At 46.4% G+C, this 12,374-nt stretch overlaps 1 protein-coding gene across 1 annotated transcript in view; it reads left to right on the plus strand.

The window, feature by feature from the left end:
- GRIK3 (glutamate ionotropic receptor kainate type subunit 3) overlaps positions 1-12,374 on the plus strand; it is a 243,622-nt gene that overhangs the window by 50,962 nt on the left and 180,286 nt on the right. The gene's annotated exons all lie outside the window — the stretch shown is intronic.

A 12,374-nucleotide genomic window follows, 5' to 3' on the forward strand; every position in this document is an offset into this window, starting at 1 on the left:
GTGTGTGTGTGCATGGAAGGGAGAGACTGAGGCCTCGGCTTCCGAAATCTTTGGCTATTTAATCCCCTGTGCGCATGCGCTAAAAGCTTGTCTGTCTTCTGCGTTCTTCCATGGGGTTGCCAAGAGCAGTGGTTCTCAAACGTTTCAGCAGCGGGACCCACTTTTTAGAATGACAATCTGTTGGGACCCACTGAAAATGATGTCATTAATCTGGAAGTGATGTCATGGCCAGAAGTGACATCATCCATTCAGGCTTCAAACATCAGCCACGATCAGCCAAATGTCTCATTACACATTGTGCCTGTGCTGTTATTTTGTGTAGCTCAGCATTCAAACATTCCAGCTCGTAAGTCAGAGCAGACTTGGATCCTTCTCCAACCACACAGTCCTCACCCCACCTTTCAGCGTGTGGTTGGTCTGTGGAACTCCTTGCCACAGGATGTGGTGATAGCATCTGGCCTAGATGCCTTTAAAAAGGGATTGGACAAGTTTCTGGAGGAAAAATCTATTACGGGTTACAAGCCATGATTTGTATGCATCCCCTACAAAAGGGGGGGGGAAGCAGGCAGTCTGCATACCGTTTTCCTCTTGTAGTGTCTATAAAAGAGAAAAAAAACATGACTGTTTGTTAATGAAGAAAACAGAAGGTAATAGACAAGAGGTGCACGGGGTTAGGGGGCCCATGGAGCATTGCACCTATAGGTTTTCCCCATAACCGTGGTTTCTGTATCTGCAGGGAGGGGAGCTGGATCCCTGTGGATACGGTCGGGGAGGTGCCTGTGATTTCATTTTCCTGCACAAAATGGGTCTGAAAACATTTAATAGCATGCACCTCTTCCTGGAAGTAAGTCCCTCTGGACTGTGTGGGACAAGCATGCTTGGACCGCATTATTGGGTTGCAAGGACTAAGACAGAGTCCTCTTTATCAAACAGGCAGCCTGCCTTTTCCCTCCGCCTCTCTCCATTTCACATCTTCCCATTTTTCTTCTTCTGTGTCTCTAGTCTGCACTTGTCCCTCTGACCCTCACATCATTCACAAAGTGAGCTATGAAGAACCGTGCAAAGTCTTGTACAAAGCAACACTGAAACACATTTCTTGTCTGGCAGGAAGTGATGCCCTTGGAGGCAAAGCATTTGGGGGCTTTTTGCCCCCCCTTGTTGTCTTTTCACATTTCAGAGCTTTGTCACTGAGTAGTGAACAAGTCTGTAGCGTGCGGCTATGATATTGCATTCACACTTCTCAAGGGTGGGGTTAGCAGTGGCATCACAAGGGTTTGCGTTACCCGGTGTGGGAGGCCAGCGTGTCACCCGTATGTTGGACCTACTCCCATGGAGAGGGTGGGGTGATGCCCCAGGCCAGCCATTTTCAACCACTGTGTCATGGCACAGTGAGTGGTCAACAGGTGTACCGAAGGAATTTGGGGGAAAGTCATTTATTAATAGGGCCAATGGGAGATGTGAGCCCCCACTGGCAGCATGGTGTGCCTTGTCAATTGTCAAAAACCTGGTGGTGTACCTTGGCCATTTTAGTGCCTTGGCAGTGTGCCACGAGATCAAAAAGGCTGAAAATCACTGCCCCAGGCAGTGGGTGTGGTGAGGTACTATTGTCCTTCCCCCACTGAGCTTTTGGCTATAACTTTTGATAGAACAGAGCTATTTCAACGTGGGTTATTTCATTGAATTCTGCATGAAATTTCTCATTGATTGATATATAACATGATGGTATTATTCAAAATACCAAGATTTTAAAAATGTTGGCTAGTAGTGGCTGGGGTGACACACACCCCTGTGTGTGTCAGCTGGTGCGGTATTCATCCCCGTAGTGACACCACTGGGAATTGCAAGTGCTCTTTTTCACCTGTCCAGGAATTTCTAAATTCAGAGGTCTGAAATCCAGCTGAAATAGATCCTCAGAAAGGGACTGTCTATTAAATCAGTTTTTAAAGTCTGTGGTCTAGATAAACAAAGTGTGTGTTTGAAACAAATGAAAAACAAATGCCTTGTCAGTTTCTGCAAAGCTCTAGAAGACAAAGAAAATGAAGTGGCTTAGAAAACTATAGGAGCTCCTAGCACTATTTAAACTCCTGGCAAATTGGAAAAAAATAAAAAGAAATAAATAAAAAACCTGCTATTCTTTATCAAACAGGTTTTGAAACGTTGAATTCTGCAATTTGGTGAAAGTCATGCATTCTAGCACTTTCCAGTGTAAACCATGATTCTTTCAGTGGCTTTGACTCTGTTGATTGACTTTATTTTTGGTGGTTTATTTACAGCAAATGGTGGTAAAAAGAATTAAGAGATAACATCTGACAATATATCTTTACGGGGTAAATATCCTGAACCTCTTTGGTTGTCATGTATTTCTTTGTATTAGTTACCTTAGGTCTGTATTTGCTGTTGTATCTGTATTATATGCCAATAAAGGTCTGTTTGAGTTTGAGTTTGACTCTATTTTGTGTATGTGATGGAGTTGTTTATATTTACAATATGTGTTTTGTTCATGTTTAATCATAAAACAGGAAACAAATATACATACAGTGGGCCCTCCATATCTGTGGGGGTTTGGTTCCAGGACCCCACACAGATGCCAAAATCCACAGGTGCTCCTGTCTGACCTTGTAACACTGAGAAAATGGTGGAAATTGCCTGGGCTTACATCAATGAAACAAGTGCTGCAGTTAGAGAGAGCTGGTAGGAGGTTACAGCAGGGTCGGTGGGACAAAAAATTAATAAGTTTTCAATCCATGGACTGTTAATTCATTGATGAAGAGCCCATGGATATAGAGGGTCTACAGCAGTGATTTTCAATCTTTTTCATCTCGCGGCACACTGGCAGAGCACTAAAATGGTCAAGGCACACCATCAGCTCTTTGACAATTGACAAGGCACACTGTGCTGTCATTGGGTGCTCACATCCCCCAATGATTTGATAACTATTGATAACTGAACCTCTCCCAAATTCCCGCGGCACACCTGGGAACCATTCGCAGCACACCAGGCCACGGCACAGTGGTTGAAAATGGCTGGTCTACAGTATGACATGGTGAAATGACAGTGCTTTGCAACTGTTCCCCCCCCCCACATTTTTTCAGTGATGAATAATGACATGTAACATGAGAGGTGACAGCATATTATTAACAATAGCAACAACAACAGTATTTATATACCGCTTTTCAATGAAAGGTTCACAAAGCGGTTTACAGAGAAAATCCAATAACTGATTGCTCTCTGCCCCAAAAGGGCTCACAATCTAAAAAGACGCAAAAGAACCCCAGCAGACAACCACTAGAAAAGACTCTGCTGGGGTGAGGTGGGCCAGTTACTCTCCCCTTGCTAAGTAAAATAGGAGCACCCGCTTTTCCAAATTCCAGAAAAGGTTTTGAACATCTTCCATGTCTCCATTCTCTTGGAAGAACAGGGCCAGCCCATGGATGAGATCCCCTAAGGCCAGTGGTTCCCAAAGTTTTCTGGGGCTGCGACAACCTTGGAATCAGGAAGTGAAACCGTCATGCGATGATGTAAGTGGACATTCACTTCCGGGTTTGAAGGTCTTTGCAAGCCTTGAAAGAGCGTAAGAGGGTCACGGCAGGAGGGTGGGCTTTTTGCAGCGCATGGTTTTTGCGCACTGCAGCCCTGCCTGCCACGCTGAGCCTCCTGCCACTGCTTGGAGGCTCACACCGTGGTCACCCTTGTCGGGGCAGCAAGCAGCCCACGATGCCCTGGCAAGACCTTGGGAACCACTGTCTAAGACAATTGCTGCAGGTGGCAGGTTGGTGGAGAGGACAGACTGCCTGGCTCATCCACTGATGCTCTGCCCTACCACTCTCTCTCCCATACACTCTTGCTCCTTGTTCTGTTCTTCCTATCTAAAGTCAAGAAAGTGAAAGGATGAGGAAGAGTGGCAGGCACATTGCTGGTCAAGCTGGGGTCAGTATCTGGTGCATTACTTCAGGTGCCATGATAGAAATTTCGGTTTAAAGAGTGATGGGATTATTCATTCTTGGCCTGCCTGGGACTGCTCTCCACATTACAAACGTACCCAAGAACCCTGTAGCACATGATGGGGGGGCGTGCACTAAATGGCGTAGAAGGCTCCCGTGCATTTACTGAACTGGGTGACTCAACTCTTCTCTGCCTCCTACTCTGAATGTCTGCTGGGAAAGTACTCTCTTTGATGAGCTCTTCATAGATCTGTAAGGTCCTTGTCATCTTGCATCCAACAATGAGACAATGGAAATTAAATGGGTAGCAGTGGATTTGTTTCCTGTCTTGGAAACAAAACAGACTAATGTGTTAATGAAGAGGTGATGAGTCTGGAGTGTGGAGGCTCTACTTGCCGGATTCTTCTGCTAATGAAAGCTCGATTTTTGACCACTGAGCTTGGCTTTGATTTGAGGCAAGATTTTCCGCTACTCAAGAGGCAGGCGGTAAAACACTGACAATGAAAAGGAGCTGTTTTTATGGAGCTCAGTGCATAACACAAAGATCTCCCCAATGCATCATTTGTCCCCCCACATGTGGAAAATGTGATCCGGAGCCTCTTTTTAATGAATGATGTCCTCCTGTGAATCCTCTGGTGTTACACTTTGGGCGCCGTGCTTATGATTGGTTTATGATGGATATCGCCACTTTGTGGATCCAGGCGCACAAAGATTGGGAATGATTTGACACTTCTCCACTGCTACTATTATATAATTCCCCCCCCCCCCCGCGCACTTGGATGGGTTTACTTTCTTTTTATCACTCTCTGTAGGACGTTAGACACTTCACCAAAGGTGGATATAATGCCAAAGGCTATATAATGTCGATTTCTAAGAACATCTGATGCAAAATGTGGTTTCTCTCTCCCATGGGCATTGTAGAGCATGTGTGTGTGTATTTCTGTATATAAAAGTGTATGGTAACATGTGAAGCTATTTTGTACTGGGCTACCCTGTACTGGGCTGTGTTGGCCTATGTGGCCAATTGACCGGTAGTGGCTTCTGGCCTAGTTGCCTTTAAAAGAGGATTGACGGATGGATGAAAAGTCCAACACAAGTTACCAGACAAGATGACTATGGACACAATGCTAACCAGGTCTACTCAGAAGTGAGTCCTATTTTATTCAATGGGGCTTACTCTCAGGACAGTGTGGTTAGGATTGCAGCCTATATGCAACTTCCTAGTTTTAGAAGAAGGCTACCTCAGAATGCTAGATGAAAGGGAGTGGCATTAGGATGCAGGTCACCTCTGGCTCCCTGAGGCTTCTGGGGGCCCCATTGTGAGATGTAGGAAGCTGGACTAGATGGGCCTTTGGCCTGATCTTCTTATAAGCAGATGATGAATAAATCCTCTGTTGGGAATGCTCTATCTCTAGACTTCTCACAATGAGCAGCGCATTAGGCTATATAGCCCACATTGCCTCTTCCAACTGCAGGATTCTATGAAGATGCCTTAAAGACAACAGTGTAGATGCAGCCTGTTGTTGGACAAGCAGTGTGCGAGTCAAAGGACATCTTTGTTTTGCTGTCCTCAGAACCGCCGGGTACCTCTGCCATCTGCACTCAGCCAAGCTTTGCATGATTTCCAGCCCTGGAGGGTATTCTGTTTTTGTGCATATTTATATTCACTCCATAAATATCTTGACATCGAAATTCAGAACACATGGGATTTATCTGTGCTAAGAAGAGGAGGAGAAGGGGGGGAGAAGAGAAAAATCTATTTAACTCGGGTTACGTTAGGGCTGTTGGCACCGCAAAACAAATTGCCTGCATTGCTTGAAATATCGCCCCTTGTTATGTTTCCTGCTAAACAGGGTGATTTATTCGCAGTCAAATATAGAAATTAGCACGCAAAAAGTCAGCAGCGGGTAGGGCAGCAGGGAAGAAATAGCATCAAGGGGAAACTGTTTTAGATTGAGGGGCCCAATCTGCTGCTAAGATCCAGAGTAAGCATGGCATTCAGTTCAATGAACTTTGCATATGAAAGGGTCTGGGCAGGTTGCAAATCTCATGTTTCCAAAACCAAAAGTTGGAGCTTCCTGATGGAAAAGAAAATGGAAAATGCAAATGACTGTTAAGAGCAAAGTGTGCTTTTATAGTGCGCTAGCAGCATTATGACTGCAGGGGTACCTGTTTGAGGGATTGCGGGGTGTGACTTGGAAGACCTGCTGCAGGTTCAGTGTGACTTTGGGAACCGCTATATCAGCGGCTCCCAAACTCCTACTCAGGCTTTGGGACCGTGGTAAGTATTTGTGGGGGTGGAGGGAGGCCCTGACAGCGATCGTGGTGCTGGTGGGACCAAGGGGCTTTTGCACCTTCCTGGGGGGTCACACTGGCTGGAAAACTGGAAGTGGGTTCTGATTGGTGATTGGAGCTGTTTGCAGCAGCAGGGAGGCCCACAGAGGGGGCTGCAAATAGGCCCTCCCAGAGGCCAGTGAAACCCCTCAGGGAGGTGTAAACTCTGTGAGTCCCGGCAGGGCCACAATTGCTGTGGCATCGTTGGGGCACCCGTTTCTGGGCCACCCCCCTTAAGGGGTAATGGCCCTCTTCCTATTCCTCTGGTGGGTTGTGGCCCACCAGTTTGGGAACCATAGCCCTATGTGTTTCCTACAAAGATGTGTTGCCCTGCAAAGTCCTTCAGTAGTGGCCCCGTGTGTAACCCTTTTCTCCTTAGGATTTACAATACTGAAGCAAGGACAGAGGCAGTGACATGGTATGTAGCACCAGCATTCTGCTGGCTGGGATTCCCTCCCCTCTGTTGCTTACTTGTACGGGGTGCAGGGCCAGCCTGAGCTTTATTGCACCAAGTCAGTGCAATTAGACTCTGCTGCACCCAGAACTGGACACAATACGTGTTACAGAATATGTGGCACCCAGAACTGGACACAATACTCTAGATCAGTGGTTCTCAAACTGGTGGGCCACGACCCACCAGTTCATGTAATGCTTACCCTGTCTCTTTAACGGGCAGCGGAAGAGGAGAGGCAGGGAAGTGATCCCCAGGATCATGTCCCTAAGGGGGGCGAAGGGGGGTGCTTTCAGTTACTTGAGGCTTGGAATCTTGAAATGGAGCGATCATAATGAAGTTCTTTGCAATAGCTCCATTTCAAGATTCCAACTCTCTGGGAGCCCTGCAGAGGGCGGTGCTGGGCTCCCTGCACCTCCTGCAGCCTCTAGCAGCCCCCCAATGTTAAAGTGAGTGCAAGAAACCCCCCTTCGTCCCCCCCCCACTTTAGGGACATAATCCTGGGGATTGCTTCCCTGCCCTTGCCCCTCCCCTGCAAAGACTTGCTGAGGGAGTAAAGCTCCCTTAGAGTTTGAGAACCACTGCTCTAGATGCTGTCTGACCAGTGCAGAGTAAAGTGGAACTCCTCCTCCTCCTACTATTTGGAAGCTGTGGTTCTACTAATGGAACATGATATCGCGTTCGCCATCTTTGCAGCTGCATCACGCTGCTGGCTCATGTTCATCTTGTGATCCGCTGCAGCACCAAGTTGCCTCTCACACACTGAGTTGCCAAGCCCCACTTGGCATCCACCCACCGTATACTCATGTCTTTCAATTTTCTGTGTGTGTGTGGTGTGTTTGTGTAAGTTCAGAACTTCCCATTATCTTGGGGAAGAATTTCTTGACCTTCATCTGTCTATTGGCTCTAGGCACCTGGCAACAGATTATCTGGGAAAAAACCTTTCTGTTTTTGCATTCCATAAACGGCTGAAATAGAGTGGTAGACTTATATGTGCAGATGCACCATTCAGTTGGGCCTGTTTGGCAAGGTAACCGCTAAAGAGGCATATTGTCTTGGCTTTTAATTGGACAGTTGACTATTTGAACAGAGTGATTTAATTCCAAGGCATAAAAGCAAGACTGAAGCTTCTCAGTTTGCCCTCCTTGGGAAATGAGTTTACCAACCTGCTTTATTCTTCCTTTGAAATAAGATATTTGCTGTTCTGCTGTGCATTTTGCTCCTGAAATACCTGAAGGGCTGTCATATGGAAGAAGGGACAAATTTGTTCTCAACCGCCTCTGAGAGTAGAACTAGTTCCAACAGGTACAAACTGCAAGAGAGGAGATTCTGGCTGGACCTCAAGAAGAAATTTCAGTCAGGGCAGTTTGGCTGTGGAACAGATTGCAAAGGAAGGTGGTGGGTTCTTCCTCAGTGGAGACCTTCAAGCAGAGCTTCACAGGCACCTGCTGGAGATGATGCTCTAGGTGGATTTCCTTCTATCGGTAGGGGGTTGGACTAGATGACCTTGTGGGCACCTTCCAGTTTTATGATTCTGATGTTAGTTCAAATCCTGTCTAAAAAACCATTGGGATGCCTCCAATATCATTGCCCTCTGCATTACACGACTGGATTTTGAAGTTCTATATAAATTGGTCCTGGTTAGTTTTCTACCATTCTTTTGGTTTGGATTTCTGGGCTTGGTATAGGCAGCTGTGCATGTAGACAGGTTTTGTTCCTGCTGCAGCTTCCCATTCATTCATGTTAACTATTTCTAGTGGCACATGTGCCATGCACACTTGGAGGGGGCATTGAAACGCCACTCTTCTTAGTGTAGTCAATGGAAAGCATTGGATATAATCATATCTGTAAGCCACTTTTACCTTACGTTTGTTATTAGAGCACTGAACAAAACCTTCCTATTAACTTTAGTGAGGTTATCTTGGAGGATAGTGAATTGGGCACTTAGTGCTGGGACTGATTGTCTGCGTGATCACACGATTAAACAAAAGATGCACTAGGAGGGTTCCCTGCTACAGGCCGAGGTCTGGACTAGATGACCTTGTGAGTCCCTTCCAACTCTATGATTCTGTGAAAAGGAAAATAACCATGTGAAAGTTATTTTTCACCCCTTACTTTGTGCTATTTCTTTTTATGAGTTTATGGATTTGCCGCTCATACTGGTTGCATCTTTTCAGCTTTCTCTTGGATACAAGCTCAGACAAAGATCAGGGCGTAAGTGCCAGGGGCCTTTTCCTGGCATTAATTATCCTGCTGCCTGGCTGATCGGTTTGTGACCATATGCGGTTCTTAGGGAATGTCCATGAAGAAACTTAAATGCAACTGCTATGATTGCTATTGACTTTTTAAAAAGATATATGCTAATGTCACTTGTATGAATGGCTGATCAGCAAAGGGAGAGATACACAAGTTTATGGCAGAAATTCTGTACGTATAATTTCCAGAATCAATTACTGAAATGCTCAATGTTGGGACACAGAGAGCAGGCGGGGGTGGAACAGAGGTTATCGCCAGTCTGCAGAAAGCTAACAAAACCAACTTGGGGGGGGGCGGTTCTGTCCATTCGTAAGAAGCCAATGTTGCTAGACTGTTTTGAGTTGGTTATGTATGTGTGTGTCTTAAAAATGACCTAGCAGCAGTTGGGCCAACAGATATCATAGACAACTTGACAAGGTACCTGGGTGGAATCAGTGGGGTCCATACTGCATCAATTTTGAGTTGGAGAGATTCTACAAACAGAAGATCCAAATTATAGAATACAGTCCAGAAGTAGGATAAGGAGTAGTCAGGGTGCCTGAGTGGAGATGTGATTGAGATGTACCGAATTATGCAGGGGATGTATAAAGTGGATGGGGGAGGTTCTTTTCTCTCTCACACAACACCAGAACAAGGGGACATCCACTAAAATTGAATGTCTCAGAATGCCAGATGCAAGGGAGGGCACTAGGATGCAGGTCTCTTGTTCTCTTGGGTACTCCCTGAGGCGTTTGGTGGGCCACTGTGAGATATAGGAAGCTAGATTGGATAGACCTTTGGCCTGAACCAGCGAGACTGTTCTTATGTTCATAAAGTTGGGAGAGTTAGGACAGACAAAATATTTCTTTATCCAGCGTGTAATTAGACTGTGGAACTCCTTGCCACTGGATGTGGTGATGGCATCTGGCCTGGATGCCTTGAAAATGGGATGGGGCATTTCTGGAGGAAAACTCCATCACAGATTACAAGCTATGATGGGTTTGTGCAGCTACCTGATTTTAGAAGGAAGCTACCTCAGAAAGCCAGATGCAAGGGAGGGCAGCAGGATGCTGGTCTCTTGTTGTTTTGTATGCTCCCACAAGCACCTGATGGGCCACTGTGAGATACAGGAGGCTAGACTAGATAGGCTTTTGGCCTGATCCACTGGGGCTCTTCTTATGTTAAGGAGGGGATGAGGGGAGTTGCACCTGGAGAGGATGTGTTGAGTATCTTGTGGGGGGGATGTTTTGGCTCCTGGTGTAGCCATTAAGAGCGGAATTAGGTGTTCTACTGGTTTCTGTCATTTAATGCAAAAAGATAAATACAATCAGTCCTCTTTATACATGAATTTGCTTATTTGCGAAGGACAGAATTGCTACCTACGCTCACAGTCTGTGTCTCAGGGTGGGGTGGGGGGCTTGGCACGGCTACGAGCAGGCAGGAGTGAGAGAGGTTGTGGGAGGAGGAGACGAAGAGACAGTGGTCTTCTCATGAACAGAAGGCTACACAGGCACCGTGTAGGGGCGAGACACCTATAAAGTATACAGCCAGCGGGAGATGGGGTATTGGACTGAGGAGAATAGGACACATTTGTGTCAGCTTCTGTGGTGTGCTGGCACCATCCTGGGGATTCCAGCGGAACCTTCACAATCCTGGCAATGGTGAGAGGCCTCTGGAAGGGTGTCTCAGAACTGACTGGGGCTGGGTCAAGTCCAGGAAAGGAGCTAAAAGATAGGTGGAGAAGGAGAATGGGTGAAGCAACCCCCTCCCCACTGCTAAACTCTGAGGCTTTGTTGTTGGGCCAGCAACCTACAATGCATTGAGGGATATTCAGCACAGAGGAGGAAGCATAAGATGTTGGCGATGTTGATGAGCCCTCGCTGTCACCCAGCCCCATAGCTCTTCAAGTTGAGATTCAGGTTCATAATGTACATAAAGTATATGGTGAAGGGTGTCCCCTGGAATCAAACCCCATTTTCCCCATAGGCTCAATGATTCAGTACCCACTAATTCATTATCCACTAGGTTTTCCAGGAACCTAACCCTAGCGGATAATGAGAACTGACTGTACACCACAGCACTGTCTAGCTTTGTGCATGCACAACAGGATCTGTCAGCTCTCTGAATGCAGCTGCCTGTTGCAATTTCTAGCATTAAGGCAAGGAAGCGAAATGATATAAGGGCAAAGGAACTCAACAGGAAGATTTTGAAACCATCTCTTCCTAATTCGGTAATTGCTGGTGTTTGGTGACACCATGGAGAAGTGGAGGGGAAGACGGGAGGGCAGATAGGGAAAGACAGGGGATGCTAATGAGGTTGGGGTAGATGCTGTTATCTCACCCGATGATTCCATGCTGATCCTTTCACCTGATTGTGGGTGCTTTCATGTGAACATGAAGCTAGCTGAGTGAACACCAAATAGTTCTGTTCAGAGGGATGATTAAATGTTAATGGAAGAGAGCTGAAGAGTGAATTAGTCAAGGAATGTTAATGAAAACTTTGATTTCTTTTTAAGCACTGTAAACAGGAAAGAATGTGTTTCACGATAGTTGCACATAATTTAACTCTGTTTTAAATAGTGGGACTCAGAGGGGTCCCTGGGGTGGGTGCTACCCAGTGCAGTGCTTACCTGAAAGAGCTTGGTGTTCCAGAAGTTCAGGGGTGACGTAATGACGTAATCGTGTCACCCCCAATCTGCACTATTGCATTGCTTTTAATGCAAAAAACCTGCCTCCAGACTGCCTCCATCTGGCAATATTTGACCCGCTCTGCTCCCAGTCACTTTGTATTGCTGCTGGCAAGCAGTGCAAACACAACCATCAGTGAGAGTGTGAAGCAGCTCGGCTCAGAGCAGGCTACAGATCACCAAACGGAGTCTTGAATGGTGTGGTGTCACCTCACCAAGGCTGGCACCCGGTGTGGTCTGCACCCACTACCCCTTCTAGTGACTTCACTGGTGGGACTTTGTTCTTTTAGCTTGCAATTCAGGTTTGTCCAGATACATGCTGCTTTTTATGTTTCTCCACTGGGAGGGTGGGGAGTTTTCTGAGAAAAGATGGGTCGTTTTCCCCCTGCAACTTCCCTATGGTGATCCTAGAAATCCACCTCTGGAGGTTCTTCAGTATGCACTTTTCTATGTTGGCTGCTCAGACTGGTAGAAGTGGCCCCTGTTGGCCTATGGAGTTGGGGAATGCTGTGCTGATGAATCTTAGCATGGATATTGAAGGTCAAGGCTTCAACTGATGCAAACACGAGGACAAATTGACTCTGATATATGTGTAAAGTTCATGGTTCTGCTCATGGAAACCCCTGCTGAGTAAGCTGCTCTAGGAGTAGCTGCACACTAGAGCTGATTCTAAGCAAATGAAGTATAACTCCCTTGAGCCTGTGGAGTAATTAAGGAGTGTGGGGTG

This window comes from Tiliqua scincoides, chromosome 10, assembly GCF_035046505.1.
Source record: "Tiliqua scincoides isolate rTilSci1 chromosome 10, rTilSci1.hap2, whole genome shotgun sequence".
Lineage (NCBI taxonomy): Eukaryota > Metazoa > Chordata > Lepidosauria > Squamata > Scincidae > Tiliqua > Tiliqua scincoides.